Source organism: Ceratotherium simum, chromosome 15 (assembly GCF_057802395.1).
Source record: "Ceratotherium simum simum isolate JZ-2026a chromosome 15, ASM5780239v1, whole genome shotgun sequence".
NCBI classification, from domain to species: domain Eukaryota; kingdom Metazoa; phylum Chordata; class Mammalia; order Perissodactyla; family Rhinocerotidae; genus Ceratotherium; species Ceratotherium simum.
This window is the reverse complement of record NC_141914.1, coordinates 50532475-50555863: the sequence shown is the minus strand read 5'-3', so window position 1 is coordinate 50555863 and position 23389 is coordinate 50532475. Positions and strand designations below refer to the sequence as shown.

General features: G+C 42.2%; 1 pseudogene; it reads right to left on the bottom strand.

Annotated features, from left to right (window-relative positions):
* Positions 1-22043: 22043 nt before the first annotated feature.
* LOC101389588 (ATP synthase F(0) complex subunit k, mitochondrial pseudogene) lies at positions 22044-22229 on the bottom strand (annotated as a pseudogene).
* Positions 22230-23389: the final 1160 nt, after the last annotated feature.

Here is a 23389-nt window from a genome sequence, read left to right as displayed (position 1 = left end):
ATTTTTGATGTTCCTCAGATATGCTATGTTCATTACTGCTTCATGGTCTTTGCATTTTCTGTTCCCCTGCCTGGAACACCCTTCCTTGAGATCAACACATGACTAGCTCCTTCTCATCCTCCTGGTCTAACCTCAAGTGCCACCTCCCTAGACAGGCCTTACCTGACCACCATCTGGCTTCATTGTCTCCATAGCCCAGGTGGCCATATTTGCTGGTTTGCCCAGGACAGTCCTGGTTTATACCTGTTGTCCTAGCATATCCCCTTTCACTCTTAAAAGTGTCTTAGTTTAGATGATAAGTTATGTAGTCTTTGTTTTCATAGAACCTTCCTTGTCCAAAATTATTTTTCTTATTTATTCATTACCTTGTTTATTTCTTCTTACTCTCCATGTCCCCCACTACTACCACTAGAATACTTGTCCACTGCATAAACTGCTGTATCTGTAACATCTAGAATAGAATCCAGCTCAGGATATGTCCTCAATAAACATTTGTTGAATGAATGAGTATGATAACTTGGGGTGATCCTTCAAACATTACCCTGCACTCAACAGAGGAACTAGAGGCCATGGGGAATTGCCTACAAATGGAACAAGAATGTCCGCAGTAAACCCTGGGATGGGTGCAAGTGGCCTTAAGGGCCTCTTAGAAGGGAGGAGGTGGTTATGAACTGAAGTCACCTAGGCCTCATGAGGTTTTGCAAAAACAATGAAAAGACACTCTCATGCCCTTGTGGCTCTTTGTGCTATTCCCTCTGCCTGGAATACCCAACTTGTCCCCAGAGGCCCAACTCAAACACCACCTCTCCTTTGAAGCCTTCTCTGAGCCATTTTCTCCCTGCCTGCCCTCCCCACCCTGCCTATTAAAGACCCTTCTTCTCTGTTCCCACCTTCATGAGGTTCTTTCCACATTGTGTTATTGGGTTAGTGAGGTAGACAAGGCTTTGGTAATAAGCATCCAAGCACTGAATGGCTCAACACAATAGAGGTTTGTTTCTTAGCTATTTAAGAATCAAGGTGGGGATTCTAGGTCAGAGATAGGTCTTCCTTATGTCATCATCCATGGACCCAGGCTGACGACAGCTCTGCCGTCTTCAACAAGTGCCTTCCAAGGTTGATGTGGTTGTCTCAGTCGTCATCAGCCATGATGAGGATAGAGTGAGGAAGAACATATGCAGGAAGTGTTTCTGAGCTGCGCCTGAAGGTGGCAGCATGACTTCCACTCATATTTCCTTGGTCAGGCTCAGTAACGTGACCACATTTACCAGCAAAGGAGGCTGGCAAATGTGATCCAGCTGTGCGCTGAGGAAGGAGAGGAAATGGGATGGGATTTTGGTGACTAGTCAGGAGTTCCTGCCACTATTATGCTTAGTTGTATCTCCCTTGTTGGACTAGGAGCTCCTTGAAGGTAAGAGTGATGTCTTTTCATCACTATATGAAGCAGAATTCTTTAAATAGGATTTTTATTTTGGAATAATTTTAGATTTACAGAAAAGTTGAAAAATAAGAAACAGTTGAAAATATAAACAACAGAGAGTTCCTAAATACCCCTCACTCAGGTTCTCTCATTGTTAACATCTTATATTACCACGTATATTTGTCACAACTAAGAAACCATCATTGGTACATAACTATTGACTAGACGCGAGACGTTATTTAGATTTCACCAGTTTTTCCATTTGTCACTTCTTTCTGTTACAGAATCTAATCCAGGGTACTACATTGCATTTAGTTGTTGTGACCCCCATTTTCTTCTGGTCTCTGATAGCTTCTCAGTCTTCCCTTGTTTGCCATGACCTTGACAGTTTGAGGAGTACTAACCAGTTACCCTGTAGAATATCTCCCAATCTGGGTTTGTCTGATGTTTTCCTCATGATTAGACTGGGGTTATGGGTTTCTGAAAAGAATACCACAGAGGAGAAGAACCCTTCTCGCCACTTCAGAGGGTAGTGAGATCCACATGGCATCATAGTTAATGCTAACTAACCTTCATCTCTTATATAAGATTTGCCAGACTTCTCCACTGTCAAGTTAGCGTTTTCCCCTTTCCACTCTTTACTCTTTGGCAGCATGTCACTAAATCCATCCCACTCCTAGGCGAGTATAGTATCAAGTTCCTAAGTGGGGAGTATCTCTATATGTTTAATGGAATTCTCCTGAAAGGATGACTTGTCTCTTCTTTCCCATTTATTTATTCAGTCATTTATTTATGTCAGTATGGACACATGTATGTTTATTTTATACTTTGGTTATAATCCAATAATATGTTATTTATTGTGTTGCTCAAATGGTTCCAGCTTTGTCCTTTGGGAGCTCTCTTGACGGGCTCCAAACTATCTTTGCCTTGCCCCATTCTTTGTTTTTGAGCACTGTCTTACTTTCTGATACTACAAATGCTCCAGGCTCATCTCGTGTTTTATCAACCCCAGACCTAGAATCAGCCATTTCTCCAAGGAGCGCTGGTTCCTTTTACTGAGGAATGGTATTAGAAACCAAGATCTGGGCGCGAGGTATGCTCACTGCTACTTGAGCCTAATTGTGAAGTAGGATGTTTTGAATCTACTGCTTTGAGTCTGGTAATATTTAGAGCCTATCTCCTCTCTCCTGTTCTTCTAATTAACCACAAAAGAAGGGATAAAGTCATCCTGCATTGTTGGGAAGAGCAGAAGATGTTACTGGCTGCTCCCAGATGTGTGACTACTTCCTCTTTTCCTACTCCATGTCATGTGCAAGATGTTCTTCATATACACCTAGCTGGGCTCACCTAGATTCTGGGCTTGGGCATCAACTTGGCCCAGGGGATGGCAAAGAGCCAGGCCAAGCTGACAGCAGGTGTCGGGGAGTGGGGAGAGATAATGAAGTGAAGTTGTTAACATCCATGTCTGCTTTTCCCCATGTCACGTGAGCACCTGACCACTGGCCCTATGTATTCTTTCCTTCTTAGGCACAATGCCTCTCTACAGAGGTCCAAACTCTAATGCCTTCAGGGGCCAGGCAGGTAATGTAATTGAAGTGAAGAAAGGGAAAAGAATAGGATATAACAACAGAAAGGAACAGAAGGCAGTGGCAAACCTGAGAGTACTTGCTTAACCTAAAGGCATGGTTTTTCTTCTCCACAGTATCCTGCTGGCCAAATAAAACATTCTCTAGGACCAGCCCGGTGGTGTAGCAGTTAAGTTCGCATGCTCCGCTTGGGTGGCCCGGGGTTCATGGGTTCGGATCCGGGACGCAGACTGATGCACCGCTTGTCAAGCCATGCTGTGGTGGCTTCCCATATAAAGTAGAGGAAGATGGGCACGAATGTTAGCCTGAGGCCAATCTTCCTCAGCAAAAAGAGGAGCATTGGCAATGGATGTTAGCTCAGGGCTAATCTTCCTCACACACACACACAAAATTCTCTAGCCAAATTTGGCTCTCAGGTGCTCTGCAGGGGAAATTTGGTGCCTCACTTTTACGCAGAGCCATATAGGGTCATACAGGCAAGACTGAAGCTTGTCTTTCTGGGCAATACTAACCCTTTGCTGATGTTAACTGCTTTTGACCTTAATGCAGCTCCTTGGCCAGTATTTCCTTGCAAGATCTGAAGGAGAGCCTTCACTTGGAAGCCAAGAGCTCTGGATCCCAAAAGTTTACTCGGTTGTCAGTGCCAATATAGCTGACCTCACCTTACCAGCCTTCCACAGTTATAATGAGGTTCACCTGTCGGCCTTCTTGAAAGGGGTTATTGCAGGTCGTTTACACATGCCTCCACATATCAGTCAGGATAAGCTAGGTTACGCTGCAGTAAAAAACAAGCCCCAAGTCGGTGGCTTAACATAAGTTTTGATCTTGGTAACATGACCATACATTTTCAAATTGTGCCTATTGTCCCTTTCACTCTCAAAATAATCCAGTTTGGAATCCTACTTCTCAATGATGCTACATGGCCAAAACAGGTCAGAGGAAGGGCTTAGCCCACTGTAAACCCTCTGAGACTCAACCTGGTAGAGGCATCATCCTGACATATGCTTTCGCCATCATTTCAGCAGTGGGAAAAGAATGTGGCAAACTGCGTTGACTTGTGAGGCTTCCACTCACAAATCATTGGCTGAAGAGAATCACATGACCACAACGAACTTCAAAGGGGAAGTGAAGTGCAATGCTTAGTAAATGACAGCTAGAAGTAATTTGCAAATAGCACTAATGACTACCCCACTTGGGGTCAAATGTTTTATTTAGCATTTGGAAACCATCAACTAAGGTGAAGTTCATAAATGCCTCATCTGATTTTGTTGCAAATATTTAATTAAGTAGATCTTGTCTAGCCTGGTCTAATAAACCATGCTTCCTGCTCCCAAACCACTCATAGGACATTGTGAAAAAGTGCTCTGGGATACTCCATCTATTTGTGGCGTCGAGTTTGGTTCTACTCTTTTCTGCCCGTATTTCACTCTTGATCCCACCCTGCATTCAGTTCCTTCGCTATAGATCTTACTACTTCTTAACCCATCTTTGCCTTCCCCTAACCCTTAAGAATAGTAAGCTATCTCTCCCAACCCCTCTCTCTCTGGCCGTGGCTCCTCAGGCAGAAACATTTCTTCAAATTTGTTTCAGCCCCCAAAACTCTTATGCTTCAAATTTCAGATTTTCCAGAGCCAGATGATTTACATAAACCATTCTATAAAATGTCTTTCAATACACAAGAAGTAGGTCACTAATGAAGCAATTGCTATCAAAGTTGGTGCAGAAAAGAAATGCAATATTCAGGCTCCAGAAAGTGTGAGTCCTGTTGCTGCCCTCTGCTCTAGTTGGGCCCCACATTTAAAAGGGGACCCCTTATTATGCTAAGCAAAATAAGTCAGAGGGAGAAAGTCAAATACCGTATGATCTCACTCATAAATAGAAGATAAAAACAACAATAAACACATAAAGACAAGAGATTGGATTGATGGTTACCAAGGGGAAGGGGGGAGGGAGGAGTGCGAAAGGGATGATTAGGCACACGTGTATGGTGATGGATGGTAATTAGTCTTTGGATGGTGAACATGATGTAATCTATACAGTAATCGAAATATGATGATGTACTCCTGAAATTTATATAATCTTATAAACCAATGTTACTGCAACAAACAAACAAACAGACAAATAAATAAATAAAAGGGAGCCCTTGAGCAGCTCAGGAGAGGAATATCTAAGACAAAAACGAGTGTAGGAAATGTGGCTTAAACAAGATTAGGAAGATGTAGGAGACTGGTAGGATTACTGAAGGTTAATACGGTGCAAACACAATAACTTACCATGATCCCTGTCACTAAATATTTGAAGTGCCCAGCTGAGTGTGGTACTGGTACTGATACTCTAGGGTGGTCCCACCACTACTACGATTGCTACTTCTACTTATTGTAATTGTTGTTGTTTCTTTGGAAGGATTCTTCTGATTTCATTCAGTTGGCTCATTGTTCAAAGTATGAAAACAAAGGAATCTTTAAAGGGCACTGGAAAATTTCCTTTGTTGCTAATTTCAGAAGCTGATGATGAATGGCTTTTGCAGAAAATTGTTATGAGCTGTTTATTAAAAACACATCATGGTACGTGAACCTTGCCTGGCAAAGAACCATAATATGACCCACAGGATTTGATTTTCAAAACCTTAGGGAAGATTTTACATCATTAATGAGAGAGGAACTCCTTTTCTAAATCATTTATGACCTCCAACAACTATGTTAATTTATGGTTATGTCTTTTCACAGTTGCTAGGCACAAGCATCTTAGACATACTCTCAGAAGCTTGGAAATTGGCCAAAGCAGTTAGGCAGTGAATGCTATTACTAACACAGACATATATTTTTCTCAGTGGAGTTGTTCATTTCCTGCTATGGTTTAAATGCCAAGTGTGTAAATACAAGGGAAACAGGATGAAATAAAAGGGGCATCCTATAGTGAAAGACCTGCCTAGCGAATAATAAGCGACCTTACGTACCTCGGGCTCCTAAACTTGGAAGTCTTTCACTTTGTTGCTTAGAATCCTAAGCAACTAAGGAATTATGTCAAGTTTAATGCAGTATTGGAGGGATGAATAAAAATCCATAAGTAAGAAAATAAAATTTTTACTTTACACCTTTCCCATTCAGTCCTTTTTATCAGGCCTAGTACTTGGAAGCAAAATGAGATTGATCCATCTGCTTTCTCAGTCCCAAAGGGGTAATGTTATCAAGAAGTGAAATAGAGGATTAGAAACAGAAAAATAGGGAGAAATCATGGACCTGAAAAGTTTACCACTTGCTGACAGTGGCCTGCAGTATACCACAAGTGGGTCATCTAAGTCAATCAAATTCCCATCCTTCTCTTCATCTTCTGTCTTTCTCTTACCTGAAGGCTTCTTATCCTTTGCCTATCTCTTATACATAGGATACTCCAGGTTCTCCTTGGTCCTCTTCTCTTCTCACACACCACTTTCTTCTTTGGTAATCGTATACACTTCCACAACTTCCACTGTCATCTCCAGGCAGATGATTCCCCCAAACCAATGCCTTCAATCCTAATGCATCTTTGGGCTCCAGACATTCTAACAGCTTTATGGATAGCTCTGTGTGTCATTTGATTGACATCTTAATCTCACTATCTAGGCAAAGGTACCTGGCATCTGGGAGCCTGGGGTGGATACACATCATAAGCCTATGGCCAGTGTTTGTAAAGCTGAGGTGGGAGATCCATGAGGCAACGTCTTGTAGAGAAGCTGGTTCAAACCATACAGATCATTCAAATCACTCATCATTTTGAAATATCTGAGCAAAGAAGGAGAATCTGGATACAAGACTATGAGAAAAACAGAAAAAACAAAACAAAACAAAACAGAAACAGATAACCAAGAGAAACCAAGTAAGCGTGAGAGGAGAAGCTTGGAGGCATTTACCAAGGTGAGGAGTGTACCTGTGAGGTTTTCACTGAAGCTTCTCTTCTCTTATATGGATCTGCTCTCTCACCTCAATGGATTGGTCAGAGGTGGGAACATGAATCAAGATGGATCAGTGAGACCCTTCCCAGCACGTTCAGACTGGGAATCAAGAAAGAACACAAATAGTCTCTCTCCAGTAGCTGAATGCTATTGAATACTCTACGAGAGAGGCAGAGAATAGTCAACAGACGAAGAGGAAAAGAAAGATGCAGTTGCTTGAGATGCAAAAACAGTTCTTAACAGCATTCAAGTCCCTGGTTCCAGTTGACTCTGAGACTCCACTATATCACTGCCCTTTACAATACTTGGTTTTTTCACAGAATGGCACCAATAAAATCCACCCTCACTTGAAGGCTAGATCAAGTTCATCCTTGAAACCAAAAGAGTTTTAATGAAGACAGTCACCAAATCCAGTTGGTGGCCTTCAATGATTGGGTTACATGTTCCTGCTTTTCCATTTCTTCTGCTGGATAATGTGCCCATAGAGGCACAATGATGTCTTGCTTATCTTTATGCCTCTTCCAACCTAGCACAGAAAAGGTACTAAGAAATCATGCATTGAGATGATTTCCTGCAGCACAGCTCAGGGCCCATCTGTGTTTCCTTAGTACTCTCATTCAGAGATCACCTATGTGTATCTTATCACCAGCGATTTGTAGTGGAGTCTTGACCAGGATGTAGGAGCAAGTGTGTGATCTAAGAGGCCTGGGCTTGATTTTGGCTCTACCATCAAACAGCTTTCCATCATCACATTTGGTCCGTATTTCTCATTGTTCCTTGTCCAAGCTAAAACGAAGAGGCTATTTCTTTTCAATCAGCTCTGTGTTTCTCTCCAATAGATTGTTTTCTTAGACAAAACAGTGAAAATTTTAAACACAGAACAACAGCCTAACCTGTCCTCTCAGCACGCACCTTGTGATGAAGACAGGAAATATGGGGAGAACAGGCAGAGCAGAATGATAGAGGCAGGGTGGGCCCTTGGAAAAACTGTCAGAAAGACACATATCTTATACCAAAGCCTTCTGTCAGCTCCCTGCCTTCTTGACCAGAGGGTTGAGCTCAGCCTGTGTTTTTCTCTGACACTCCCTCCTCTTCTACTCATTCCAGGGCATTCGAGCCCAATGATTTGTTTTGGAAATGCTATCATTTGTTAACTTAGCTTTTATCTCACTTGGATGCCTTTCCTGTTTCACTGCTTTCCTTTCAAGGAGGCAGAGCCAACACTTGACTCTGGGAGTTTTATTCAACACACCCCTGTTGTTAGATGAAGCTAAAGAAACTTTGATTAACAAGCCTACCCAGGTTCAACGATGGCCTGGAATGTGTTTCTGCCACCCTCTGAAGCCTGAAAGAGAGGTGAAGTGAATGGAGCTTCTGTTTGGAATACTGGCCTGGTCAATAGACCCCAGCAGGGTGGAGCCAGAGGATGATCTGCTTGTGTCTGTGTGGAGCAGCTGTCGATATTAAAGTTCTTCCAAATGTTGACGCTGGAGTTGTAACTAGAGTTCCAAGATTCCTGTGCTGTCCAGGCCTGTTTCTGATGATGAAAAGTTGGTCTTCCCAGGCAATGCAGAATTCCTCACTGGAAGTCTGGGGGCTTGAGAGATGAGGAGGGAAAAAAAGAGACGTCAGGAATATAAAGATGGGATGATGAGGAAGAAGTACCTACAGATAATTGGCAAAGAGTAGGGCTGTTGGAAATGATAAATAAATGAAAAGCAATAGTATATATTGGAGTGTATGAGGAAGCCATTTGGTGTAAAACTAATTTGGCCTGACCTTATCTTTTCCAAAAGGGCCTGACGTGGCCTGTTGAACGTGCATTGTACATCTGCTTTAAATATTTACTATGTTCCAAAGACAAGAACGATGCTCTTCAAGACAGGGATATAACCACCGCCCCCCACCTCATATCAGCATTTCCTTTAGGATAAGCATCTCTCCCTAAACTAAGGATTAATTACTGACCTGTTGTGCTCACCTTGTGACCACTCACCTTGTGACCACTGACCTGCTGGCCACCAATCTGCTGTGCCAGCTAAGCATCTCGTGACAATTGTAAAAGGGACGTTCCTATCATATGTGATGTATGCTCTTTGTTCCAAGACGGTATATAACCACTCTGTACACTCCACTTCTTTGGTGCTCTTCCTTCCTTGAGGAAGGAAGGCCCCGGGCTAGTCCTCAGATCTGGCTCATAATAAACCCACCCCAATTTTGATTTATAGATTGATTATGGGTTATTTGCATTGACAGAAATATTGATAATCATAGTCATCATGCTAAAACTTTGTATTTGAGTAGTGTTTTTTCTATTTTTAAAAAATTTTTGTTAAATTACTTTTGCAATCATTAACCCACTTATTCTTACAAAACCTTGAGGGCTAGTACTATTTGGGGAGGGGGAGACCATGATAAATGGCATTGATCATCTATATATGCCCTAGAAGGCTGAGACCATCAGCCCAGGCTCATTATAGGTAGAAGGGAGAGAATCTAAGAGCTAAAACTTAATAATTAAAACATATGAATTGGAAGAAAATATGGGAAACTAATTTTAGCACCTTGATGGGAAATGAGGGCAGGTTTTGCTTATCAATTCACAAAATCTAGAAGCCCTATAGGAGAAGATGAACAGATTTGACTACATCAAGATTTTTTTTTTTCAAGTTGTTTTGTTCTCTTATCTTTCATTCTGAGACTTTCATCAGATGTCTGGGGATCCTTGTCTATGTGCTCATGATTATGAATAAGGGAAAGAGCCGATTGGAAACTGAATATGTGTCTAAGGCTTGTTGGCTCTGAACTTTAGGTTCTTATTGCTGCTGTAAAAAATTAGCACAAATTTAGTGGCTTAAACAACATGAATTTATTCTTTTATAGTTCTGGAGGCCAGAAGTCCTAAATGAGTCTCACTCGGCTAAAATGAAGATGTTGGCAGGGTTGTGTTTCTTTCTGAATGCTCTAGGGGAGAATTTGTTTTCCTATCATTTCCAGTTTCCAAAGGCTGTCTGCATCCCTTGCTGCTAGCCTCCCCCTTCCCTCTTCAAAGCCAGAAATGGCAGGTCAAGTCTTTCTCACATCTCATTTCTCCGACCTCTTCTGCCTTCCTCTTCCGCACTTAAGGACCTTTGTGATTACATGGGGTCCACCCAGATAAATGATAATCTATTTTAATGTCAGCTGATTAGCAATCTTAATTTCCCTTTGTTATGTAACCCAACATATTCACAGATCCCAGGGATTAAGATGGAGACATCTTTGGGAGGACTTTATTCTGCCTACCACAAGCATACGTACACTCATATGTGTATAAATGCATAAGAAAAGACTGGAAGAACACATATGTAACTACTTAGTGAATTAAATAACAGTGGTGGCCTTTGACGAGGGGAATGGAAATTGAGAGAGAAATAAGGGAGAACTCTGATGTTTTACCTGAGGATTGTCACATTTACTTTGGAGTAACAAACCTGAATTTAAAGATTTTTAAACATATTGATAAAGCATTATTGAATTTTAATTATTTATTTATATTTGTCATTTGAACATAATATATGTGATATTGTGATATAATAAGAAATATACATTTTGCTGTTTGTCCCCGGGTCCTGACCAGAGTTCCTAACACCCTTGTAATTTCCTAAGTGATGAGAGCAATAGGAGCATCTTTTGTTAAAATATTTGGTTTTTGTCCCCAGTTCCGAAATAGCTCCAGATACATAAAAGTGAAAGGAACATCTTTTGTTATTCATAACAAGCCCCTTTCCCCCACACCTGAGTTTATGTGAATGAGGTGACTGCTGGAAAGCCCCTAAGGATGAGTGGATTGGTTGCCAGAGGAACCAACCGTGTGATTGAAGTGTTGGAGCTTTCAGTCTCACCCCCAACCTCTGGAGTGGGGGGAGTGGCTCGAGGTTACGTTAATCACTAATGGCCAATGATGTAGTCAATCATGTCTATGTAAAGAAGCCTCCATAAAAACCCAGAATAACAGGCTTGGAGAGATTCTGTGTTGGGGAACAAGAACACATCCACTTGCTGGGAGGATGGTGTGCCTCAAACCCCATGGGGACAGAAGCCCCTGTGCTTGGGACTCTTCCAGACCTTGCTCTGTGTATCTCTTCATCTGGCTGTTCATTTGCAGCCTTTAAAATATTCTTTGTAATAAATCACTAATAGTAAGTAAATTGTTTTCCGGGATTCTGTGAGCCATTCTAGCAAATTATCAAACCCAAGGGGTGAGAACCTCTGATTTATAGCTGGTCAGTGAGAAATATGGATGACAAGCTGGAACGTGCAACGGTGTCTGAAGTTGGGGAGCACTCTTGTGGGACTGAGCCCTTACCCTGTGGTGTCTACGCTAACTCCAAGTAGTTAGTGTCAGAATTGGGTTAAATTGTAGGACCCCCACTCTGCTGAGAATTGGTTAGTGTGGAAAAACCCACATATTTGATGTCAGAAGTGTGGTGAGCGTAGAGGAAACAGTTTGTTTTAATGCACAATCTCAGTTGTAATGTAAAATCTCAGTTCATAGTAAGCCATACTACACTTAATGGATTCTATGGTAGAATTATTGAGAGGCCAATGTATAACTGTAAATAAAAACAGAGGTATAAGCAGATTCTGTTAAAATCTGCCCCTTTGATTTGTTCATAGTCACTATAGAAGTGTGCAATGTATAAAGAACTTTCTAGTTTGCCTCTGGGAAGTACACTTGTGTCAGATGGAATGAAAGGTGTGTGTGGTATGAGATCAATGTTGACGTTTATGGAAAGCTGTTGTATTTTCTATCACATTCTGCTACCTTGATTACAGCTTGTTAGTTATCTCATCAGGTGCTTCTGTTTCATTAGTCTTATATCATTTCACTCCTTTTTGTTTCTGATACACCTCCTTCTTCAGTCTTCTTTGTCTTCATAGTCTTTCATTTTTTCTCTTAGTCCATTCGGCACTCATTTAAGCACTTTGTTTTTTCAACCATTTTTATACTCCTTGAATCATTTAGACTTTTGATTAAATAAATACATATTCTAAAATACATGAAAGCATTTACATAAATATATGCTCACAGATGCATATAATTATCAAAAATGCTTTTATGCGCTACTTTTAAAATAGTGACACTAGCTTAAGGTTACACCTAAAGAAATTCTAAGGTTACTTTTAAAACCCAAACATTTGAAGGCATACAATTTTTCTAAGGACTACCTACCTCACATCTATCAAGCCACCACTTGTAAATTAGCAGGTGTGGTTTTCACATGATTACAGGATACTTGAACTTTCATTGGCTAGTGGGAGCAGTGAAAAACCACATCAGGCTATGCCCTAACTCTTTTAAAACAAGAATATATATACAGGTATATATGATTTTCTTTTTAAATGAGAGAGAGTTTCCCAAGTAGAGAAGAATTAGAGTTTGGAATGGGTCAGCCTGTGTAGAAGTCTAGCAGAATGGCTGTCCAACACTAGCAGATCAAGAAATGAGGGAGCAGAGGTGCTGGTTACCTCGGTTTGTGGAGAATGGCTTCTCTGTGCAGCCCTTTGTGGCCATCCAAGAGAGACCCTCAGGAAGACCTGGGAACAGAAAAGCTGTGGTTCAGAACTGAGAGGTTAGAGAAGAGCATTCTACAGGAAGGAGTTTTCATTTCTGCCATAGCAGAGAGAAAAGGAGAGGGAAACTCTCCTGTTTCCAGAGTGTCCAACAGTTGGAATAGCAGCCTCCCCGTCCCTGTCTGTAGGGGCAGGGAGGGGCATGTTGGCGATTCTAATAAGTGGTAACAGCTATTACCACAGCAAGAACCTCAAACTCTCTTGACTTCATGGCCCAAACCACCTACTGGTGTACTCAACCCTCAACCCACTCATTCTGTGAATATTTCATCCAGTCTACTTATTGAAAATCATGGCATGCTCTTTGATGGTCTTTGTGCTATCTCTACATTGTTTTCTATCTTTAGGTTGTCTTCTCCTTCAGGGATAAGCCTGTGTTTTTGTAACTTCCTATGAATATGCAACACAGACCACACACAAAAGCTGTTTGATGATGAGGACTAGAACTAGAGAAAGAGGAGCTTCAGACTCACATGTGTTTGGACAAATCTCAGAGAACTGAAATATTTGAAAAAAGAGAGTGGAAAAGGTTTTTTGTTGATGTTGTTGTTGTCATTGCTATTTTCCAATAAAGCATAAGTCTTCTTGTATCCAGTACTCCTGAGTAATTTATTTTAATTAAATAAATAAAAGGAAATGGAGTCAATATATCCAGAGAAGATATAAAAAGTCTAGGTAATATTCCAATTAGAGATGCTAAATTGAACACAGGCATCTAATTCCATTTCCTCCAAAAATCCCACTAAAACTTCAATAAGATAGTTTTTTAAAAGCATAAACTCACAAGGAAAAGTAATGGAAGAGAAGACTGCAGCAACAAAATTTTGGAAGCTGGGATCCTAAAGGGATGAGTGATAGTTGACAGTGCAGACCAGAGAGAGCTGAATCCTGAGCTGGCAGAAGGGAAAGGTGAGAAAAAAACTCTAGCAGACTTCTCAAAGGGCTCAGGATTTGATGGCACCACGACCTCTAGAACCGGGAGTATGTGTGTGATTAAAGACAACAAGATTGACTGAAAGTACATTAAAAAAGCAGTTAGATCCTGGGATCCTCTCCCCAAATCCAAATGACTGGCATTTGCCTCTCCTCTATCCTAGAGGAAGATGGAGATTTATTCTCTGGATACTATAACAGGGTCTCTGGCCTGGGGGACTTAAAGATCATAACTACTGCAGTTACTATTGCTGCATAATTACACCCCCCCACCAAAAAAAACCACCTTAATGGGATAGAACAACCGTTTTATGAGGCTGTAGATTCTCTGAGTCAATTAATTCAGAAGGTGCATGGCAAGAACAGCCCCACATGACTGGGGCTTCTCAGCTGGGAAGACTCAATGGTTAGGTGCTGGAATCATCTGAGGCGTCTCCACTCAACATGTCTGGCAGTTGCTGTTGGTTAGGGCCTCCGCTGGGCTCAGTTGGCCAGAATACCTGTATGTGGCTCCCAGTGTGGTCTCTCTGCCTGAGATTGTTTGGACTTCGTCACGGCATGGTGGCTGGATTCCTAAAGTAAGTGTGCATGAGAGCAAGAGAGGCGTAGATGGCTTTCTTGTTATCTAGCCTCTTTTAAGACATGGTATCCAAAGCATGAACTGCTTATGGTTTTGAATAATTTGCCCATATCTCAGAACAAAAAAAAAAATCACATCTTTCACTGTGTCGGAGATTGCATTTTTCTCAGAGGCTACTTTGGCTTAGATTCCAACTCGGACAATTAATCCCCATAGAAGCCCCCCTTTGACTTCCAAAATCATTTTTGCAGAGACCTTAGCTCATGTTGACTGCCTTCAGAGCTCAGTGGGAATGGTTTCTCTGCAGTGCTTCCAGTGCAATCTTTGAGATGTTTTCGTCACTATGAGATTGACATTATTTTTCAGATAGGCATTTATTGAATACCTTTTGTCACTTTATGATTAGGTTGCAAATTCATCACTTCAGAGTCTGCTGACGCCAACTGCCTTACAGAGTGTGCCTGCAGTTTGGATATTCTGACTTGAGGTCACTTGAGGCATCTTAGTTTTGGTCAGAGAGTCTGCATAGCAGGCAAGTGAACTAAGAAAGAAACCCTGCTTTTCTACCCAGCCATCATCTTATAAAATATAATATTATTAAAAAATATATAAGAACGTTAAAGAACACTATATTTAAACATGCTATTCGTATAGAACAAGATTTAAAAAAATAAACACCTATATAAATTTTTAGCATCTTATTAGCTAAGCCTTAATGATTATGGTTCTTAAAATTTCCTGCATCTTTCTGTAGACAAAACCCTGGCTGTTTTCTCTCCCCTTTTGGATTTGCCATTGAAGTCTCTCAGCTTATATGAAGCTTAACTCTGCACTGGAGTAACATGTTGTTCTTATAGCCAACCAGAGTTGCTCTCTGTGATTTGAGTGTTGTTGCCACTCATTAAACTGAGGAAGATCTGTGAGTAGAGCGAGAAAAACCCAGCCTCACTTCTCCTCTCCTCCTTGGAGGGTTTCCTCTCTGTTCCTTCCATAGAGCAAAACCAGAAAAAGTAACACTGTGGTCACACTACAGTCACACAGCAGTGTAAAAACCTTTTTCAACCAGAAAACAGTTTTCTGAGAAGCTCCTCTAAATTCATAAACAACTCCTCCTTAGAACCTAAGGTGATGTTTCCAGCAACTCCTACAATTTGTAAATGAGTTTTCATCCTCACCAAAAAATGTATAAACAACTGTCAGTTTCAAAGCATAAAGTATTTCAAGCTTGATTTCTATTTATTTTTAAATGTTATTTTAAGAATTTTATAAGTTTTTTTTAAAAAGCACTTTGAAGCTCACCATCTATATAGTTCCTCTGTGTGCTGAGTTCTGCCTGGCTGATGAGACTTCCTTCCAACTTCCACCTCCACCCCCCCAGGCCCACTGCCAGCTGCTCTCCCCTGCTTCCCGTTCTGCCACACGTTTCAGGGCCTCTCCTGAATCTTTTCTTCCAACCCTGTTTCCATCTCCAGCACCACAAAGGTCAGCTTCCTACTTTAGACAGGGCAGCGGTGGGACCCAAAAGAGAGACATGCCCCATCTCTTAGTTCTCTGAGTTGGAATCAGTTGAGAGAATCTCCTCAGCCCCTCAGCTCACCAGTCCCATTACGAGAATAAACAGGCTCAGGGGGCACCCCATGGCATAGCGGTTAAGTTTGCGCGCTTCGCTTTGGTGGCCCAGGGTTCGCCGGTTCGGATCCCAGGCGTGGACCTATGCACTGCTTATCAAAGCCATGCTGTGGTGGCGTCCCATATAAAGTAGAGGAAGATGGGCATGGACGTTAGCCCAGAGCCAATCTTCCTCAGCAAAAAGAGGAGGATTGGCAAGGGATGTTAGCTCAGGGCTAATCTTCCTCACCAAAAAAAAAAAAAAAAGAAAAGAAAAGAAAGGGAGAATTGGAGGAAAATCAGGGCTTTCTACTAGACCAAATCCAGCTTAGGGATGGTGATAAGCAAGGAAGTGGTGATGAGCACCAACTGTTACGGGGATACCAATGGACCAAGACTAGATATACGAGGAGGTAAGCTTCCCTTCACTGTGGACAAAAACGGTCCTACACCAGACTTTATCGGGAGGAGCTTTGACAATGCCGATGACAGTCCTGCTGTTGCCATTTCCTGAGATGTCCTCAGGGACATAGAATACAGAGTCCAGGAGACTGCTAGATTGAGACCAGTTTCTCAACAGCCTTACGGCATTAGCAGGGAGAATGCAAACATTAAGACACACCACTTCCACCTCACTGGGGAGCCTAATAGAAATGAGGAAAAATAACTTCTTGTTCTCTGTGCCAGGATCACTGCTCTTACAGTAATGGAGATTAACTTGGCCAGGGGCACACCATGAGAGGGCAAATTTTCGAATGAGGCGATCCCCATTTGAAGCTCCTTGTGCATGACTCTGCTGTTGCCCTCATTGCATTCTCCTCTAATTGTCTGTTGACTTGCCTTTCTTCTCCACTTGACCATGAACTCTTTGAGGGCAGGTACCATGTTTACCTCATCCTAACCCATGCCTATACAGTGACTGGCCCAAGGCAGGCAGCCTCTATGCGTTTATTAATGAAAGGTTAGAAGGATAAAAATGAAAGAGAGTCAGGGAATTTCTTTCCTAAAATCTAAATTTTGAGTAGGCAGATATCTTTGCTACATATAAAGTCATTGCTTTTTTTTCTTTTTTCTAATTTAGAATCATTGCTTTATAAAGTCTCTCTCTCTTCAATTCAGGAGCAGATTCTCCTTCATCTAGAAAGCCTGTTCAAGGAATCTATCAAGCCTAACCCTGGAGCTGTTTGTCTTCTGCAGTTTCGAGTCTGAAGGACTTGTGTGAGGCAGGCCTAATTGCTAGGGGTTGACCTCATTCATTGGACCGGGTGGCCTGAGGAAGAAGAAAGCCAATGGGGAGCCAGCCAGGTGAGAAGGTCATTGTATAATGTAACAGGGAACTGTGGAATTAAATCCAGACAGGTGAGTGTCAGACTGCCAGTCTGCCAAGGTTTGCATGTCTTTCTTGCCCTCTAGCCTGTCAGCTTCTTAGGGCAGTGATGGAGCCTTCTCTGCATTCCCTGCAGCTGGTGCAGTTTAAGGAGAAATATCTGAAGATATTTCATGTTTTGAGGCAGACCACGAATGGGAATGCCAATATGCAAGAATGATGAGAAAGTGGGGTTCTTTCCCAGATGGCCGCTGGCAATGGGGGGAGAAGGGAGGAAAATAACTTTTGTTGAGCACTAACTGTGTATAATATTTTTACACATATTGCAGAAGGCAATTGTTTCCAAAACTCCTGAGACTTGATTTGTCCCGATTAACAATATTTTTGAAGTTTGGTTATCTTAACTCCAAAGAGAAAAATAATAGAAAAATAATTTTCCAGCCCATAAGATATGGTAAAAAATAAATTTTGAAAGAGTTGTGTTTTTAAAACTCTTTTATATAAATACATCTTGCAAATCAGTTGAAGAATGCAGTACAGATCCATCATTACTTTGCATAGATTAAAAACATCTGGGTGTATCTGAAAGAGGGAAAAAAATAGCATCTTATATAAAACCCTAAATCTTTAGACACATAAGCATGTATACGAAAATAATACATTCTATTTAGTGTTTCTCATAATAAAAATCAGAATTTGCAATGCTTATTCATCACCTTAAAACTGGTATGATACACACACACACGTCAAATTTTTATTCTTTGGAAATGCTTGTTGATTTGTGGAAAATTCCCTCATCCTTGGGAGTTGATATAATTGCATCTGCAGAAAGAAAGGCGAGGATGACACAATAGCTCCTCTAAGAAGATTTCTCCGTGCCATCTGTTCCTCTAGCAGGGCCTTTCCTTTCCGAACTCCCCTCTCAGCTTGTGCATCTGGAATGTCTCCATGAAGTCTATGAGGTCTTCACAATGTCAAGCAGTCTGGGCAAAGCCACTGTGGCCCATCCATCAGGGTTCCTTCCCCTCTGTCCAGGAGCCATGGTGACATCGTCATGCAGTACATGAAGCCAGGGATCACAGCATCACACCGCTCCCCTCTGGAAGCCTCCTCTGCTCAGACTCCCCAGGAAATGATCTTCTATTTTGTCTTACTAATCCTCACACTAACCACCATTTTACAAGTGAGGCAACTGACACTCCAAAGGGTTTAAATACTGTTAATTTGCCCATAATCACATTGAATGGGGACTGGAATCAGCAGAGTTAGGACTTGGATCAAAGTCTGTCTGACTTCAGAAACTAGTCTCTCTTTACTTCACCACTCTGGGAGATTTGTTGATGAGAACAACATGATGGGCAATGGGTACAGCTTTCAACCCACAAACTTGAGTACAGAAGAAACGTTCTGCTTCATTTGTCTAAAACTCAATGGAATTTGTAGGACAAGACCTCATTCTGCCAGAGGTAGGACTCTTAGTCAATCCAGGTTGCCTCTCTCTCAACTTCTCGTTCCATCCAAGCCCTGGGAGGACTTTGAGGTGGGGTGGGGGGGCATCTGGTTCTTAGTTGTTGTCTGTTAGCACTGGAGCCCACTAAGCCATCCATCCTGCCCTCCGGTCACATCCAGCATTCCTCAGTCTCATAACCAACACCCTTCATGCCTAACAATTTTCTCTGCTGCTTTCGTGCCCCTTTGGGCACATAATACTCATCCTGCAGCACCTCTGGGGATTACCTGGGACCATTCTCCACTTCTGGACCACGCTGGGGCTGGGGGACTCTGTGAGGCTCTCTGAGGCCCTGTCTGCCTAGACATACAAGTAAGTATTTCTTCTCTGGGGTATTGCTACCTCCCAAGTCGTCTACCTGGACATCAGGCCACGGGTCTCCTCTGCTCTGTGATCCCACCTTCTGGTCTGAGGGTTCTGTCTCTTCCACCAGACTGTAAAGTAAGCTCCTTATAGGCAGGGATGGTCTTGAATTCATCTTTGTATTCTAATGCTTACCATCGAGCCTGACAGACTAAAAGACTCTCTATAAATGTCTGTTAAATTAATGATTGTCATCTTCCTAGATGTGAAGCCACACCTACTGTGTCCTATTGTGTTATGGTCTGTTTTCATAGCTTACCCAATATTCAATAGGTATGCAATAGAGTGGAGAGCATGGCTTTTAAATCATGAATGTCCTCTTATAAGGACTGGCTTGTCACGACTTAAAGCAACAACCACATTCCAGGAATTCAGCTGTGTGTTCCCTGGGGTAGATTCTAGCTGATGCTGTTGGGGTCTCACCCATATGCCCTCACACCTACAACTTCAGTGCTTGCCAGTGGACTTCCAACTACCAATACTTGCATTCCTTTGTTTGAGGGCTTTCCCTGGCCACAGAGGCCACATTGCTCACCTGTGCCACAGGAAGTGCTAGGGTATTAATGTCCTCCAGCAGGGGCTCTCAATCAGTGACTAACAGGATTTGGTGAATAAATCCCTCAGGTCCCCTGTCCCTAGGGTGGGATATCCCTGAGGCATATGTTTACACTGGCTCCAAAGTGGTTCCCTCAGGAGATTAAGTTCCAGTTGCCCATAGTGGTAACTGGCTTGATCGGCATCCTTTATTGGCTTCCTTCTCTTCCTTATCTCGTCTTCCCACTCCTTCACCTAGAGATAAACTACATGCACTTGAATCTTTGTTTCATGGTGCTTTCTTGGGGAATCCAATCTAAGAAACGGATTTACTAAGATCCCAAGGTGTCTTTTTGTTCTGGATCTACTGGATTATTTTAGGAAGTTATATATAAAAATAATGGGAGAAGTATTGAGGGAGGAAGGAATGAGTCTGGAAGATCACTGTGGGTTGACTATGAAGAGAACTTTCCTTGGGTGGGGCTTGGAATGGCTTCAGAAGTGTTTCTTGTAGGCACACATTTCCTGCTTGCTACGTTTAAAAATATTATAACATTTTATAGAATATATATATATCCCCTTCTATATTATATGTATTATATATTCAGATATAATTTGAATGTAGGCAAAATTTTTTGCACATAGATGTTCAATAAAGTATTTTTTATAATAGTGAAATATTGAAAACAACCTAATTGAGGATCTAGTTAAATTATGACAAAATATGGTGTGTCTACTAAATGGAATATTATGCCTGCACTCAAAATGTATATTTTAAAACATGAAAAAGTGCTAATAATATGGGCATGTTAAGGACATTTTTTTCTTTATCCACTGCTGGGAGCGAGGGCCCTGCCTCCACACACTTCTGCTTACGGTTCCCATAGACCCTTAGGAGTGATCTGAGAGGGAGGGCCAGAAGAAGACGGAATTGGAAGAAGGACAGTGTGCAGTCTGGCAAAGTGGGCAAAACTGACGTAAACATCACACACTGAGGAAATTGGAAGAGAATCAAAAGGAACTGCATTCACTGAGCTCTGCTCACCACCCCAACTCCTTGGGCTGTGTTGGCACCCTGGCCACCAACAAAGGAGTGATTAAATCTCTACCATTTATTGTATGCCTACTGCATGCCACACACCATCCTAGCTGTTTTAGAACCATCATTTATAATATTTCCAACAACCTTCTGGGAAAATATCACAATCTCCATTTTTTCGAATATGGAAAGTAAAGGTCAGGATGGTGTAAGCAACCAGCCTCTGATCACTCAACTATCAAGAGAATTCAAACTCCAGTATTTCTGTCACTTACAAAATCAGAACTAGGGACAGAAAAATGACCTTTCTGATATGATGGGGAAGTGATGACCAAACTCCAATATAAGACCAAGGAATTGCGCAACTGCAGGAACTTGGGAAGAAAGTCTTTCTAATCCACGCTGGGCTGGATCCTGGTGTGGCCACCTGCAAGGTGACCTTGTTCTCATTTTGTTTCTTTTAATTATGTATTGAACCGACGGTAGACTTGCCACCGTATATGGCAGAAAAGCTCGGCCTTTCCCTACGGTTGAGCCAGTTCTCAATTAGGGCAGCAAACAATCACCAAACAGGAATTCCAGCTGAGAGGTGTGCATCTAACCACGGCCAGAGGCATCTGCCTCTCTGGAAGGATGTTTTTTCCGGTGCTAGAGAGGTGCAGCAAGTTGGAAGAGTTGGCTCCTTACTGGCTGCAGAGAGCAGATTGTGGACATCTCCTCCCAACCCTGTTCAACGATGTCCCAAGGGTAGCTTGAAATCAGCCATGGTGTGGTATTTGCACCATGGAAACTAGCAAACACAGCAGATGAGGGTTTTTATCCTGGAGAACCAGTTGATTACTGGGCGCCTCCCTGATGGGCCAGTGGACACCCATTAGACGCTGCCATCTGTCCTGCTGTGGCAAAGACAAGGTGGTAACACCACGGGTAATTTTAACTGTGTCTACAAACCTATTGGGGTTTTAGGGAGCCTATAAGTATACCCCATTCCCTGACCCAGTTTTGAACCAATTGGGATACACAGAACCGTTGGGCAGATAGAGTCCAATGTATCAGTTCTTTTGCTGGCAAAGACTAGGTTGTGAATGTGGTTTAAGTACAGTAAGAATGAGCCTCCTAATGCTGCACCCCAGAATCAGGCAGACTTACCCACCTGGTCACAAGCTCATCAGGACAGCCACTAGCCTCCTTACATGGAGTCTCCCACCGAAAAACTTCTAGCACAGAGAATCAGAACAGAACCCAGCTGACTCCATAGAGGAAGGAGAGAGGAAAGGACTGAGCCCCCTTTGCCTGGTTCCTCTCCCAAAGTCACCAGTAAGAGCAGTCACTCCACCCTGGGGAGGAATCAGTGAGGGAGCAGATAGACAGTAGAAGCATTACTCGCATCGAGTGCCCAGCACGTCGAAGGAAATATCAGAGGAGGGAACAACCATTGTCCTATGAAAACCTAAAAACAACCAAGCGGGAAAATGATGAGAAATGTAAACTGGATTCTTTTTTCCCCCAGGTTCATAATTTATTGTACAAATTGAATATCACATGATGAGTTGACATTAGCTTCTCCAGGTGTGGGAACTTACGTGAGGGGCAGAGAGTTTAGAATCCATATGTTGCTTTCACAGCTGGAGATTCTTTAGACCTTCACTTGAAGTCCAAGAGCATCCAAGCAATGCCTCCATGTGCGGTCAGTGTACAGTTCATTCTACCTGTGAGAGTAGAAGAGTTGAAACGTTTTTTAATACCGGTGAAAAGGAATTGAGCATCAGTTTCTGGACCTGCCATGATTTCAGTCTTTTCACAAATTCTGCAGCTTGCGTACTTCAACCCGCACAGCTACCCTCGGTCCGGCCAGACAAAACTCTGGAAACTGGATTCTGTGGGTCTCAATCTGGACACACTTCTGCCTTCCCAGTATCGATGTTTTAAAAAGAATCAGTTTGTCCCATATGTTGAGGAATACATGGTGGTGTTCTTATGCATACACGCACACACACACCTTCTGAATCTGACATTGCAGATGGAGTCTACAAAAGCAGCAGTAGTCTATAAAAGAAATTGTGGGACCTCGGAGTCCCCTCCAAGCCTGAGGTATCCTCATAATCCAGCCACAGGTGAGAAATTCTTGTGGGACTTGTCTGAGAGTAAGTTTTGCCTTTCTGTCTGCACTGCAGGGCCTTTACCCAGAAGCCTCTGGGGTACCCGGCCTCAACCCTGATACCACTGACTTCCACGCTCTCCATTGGTTGTGGGCTGATGCAGTTTTCCACTGGCTAGTCAGCAAGGTACATGAGGGCGGCATTCTGCAGTGTGTCTTTACAAAGTTTTTCTTTAGTGTATATTCCCCCAGTTCTCATTTAGAAAATGTGGAAATATTCTGCCCTCATCAATCTGCTGGTATCCTGCCTGCTAGAGCAATCTAGGCCAGAGAAGCTTTGAACTGTGTGGATGGGCTGCTTTCCAGACTTAGCTTGTAGCTCTGTTTCCACTACGGTGAAACTGCCCAAGAACTGGATAACCCTTTGGAACAACGGAAGGGGTACAACTATTTCCATAGTTTAGTGTGAAAGACAATACCTAGTTAGTTATTCTTGATGTGCTTTTATATACCCATGTCTCTTAGTGCATTATTATTCAGAATACTAACTAGGTGGCAAAAAAATCAATGATAATTTGCTGTATGGGACATGAATTTGAATCCTGTGGAATTTCTCTGGTGAAAGTTGGGTCATGATCTCAGCCTCCTTTCACTGGCTTCATGAGTCTCTTTCTGTCACAAAATGATCTAGAATCTCTTTTGGGTCTAATTATATTTGGACTATAATTTCTAAAGCTTTAGCGTTCAATTGAAACCAAGATGGGAAATGTACATTAGACTTTATGATTAGAGACTTCCTGATTGACTGTATTAGGTTGTTAAGACCTCCAGAAGATTTTCTTATTTT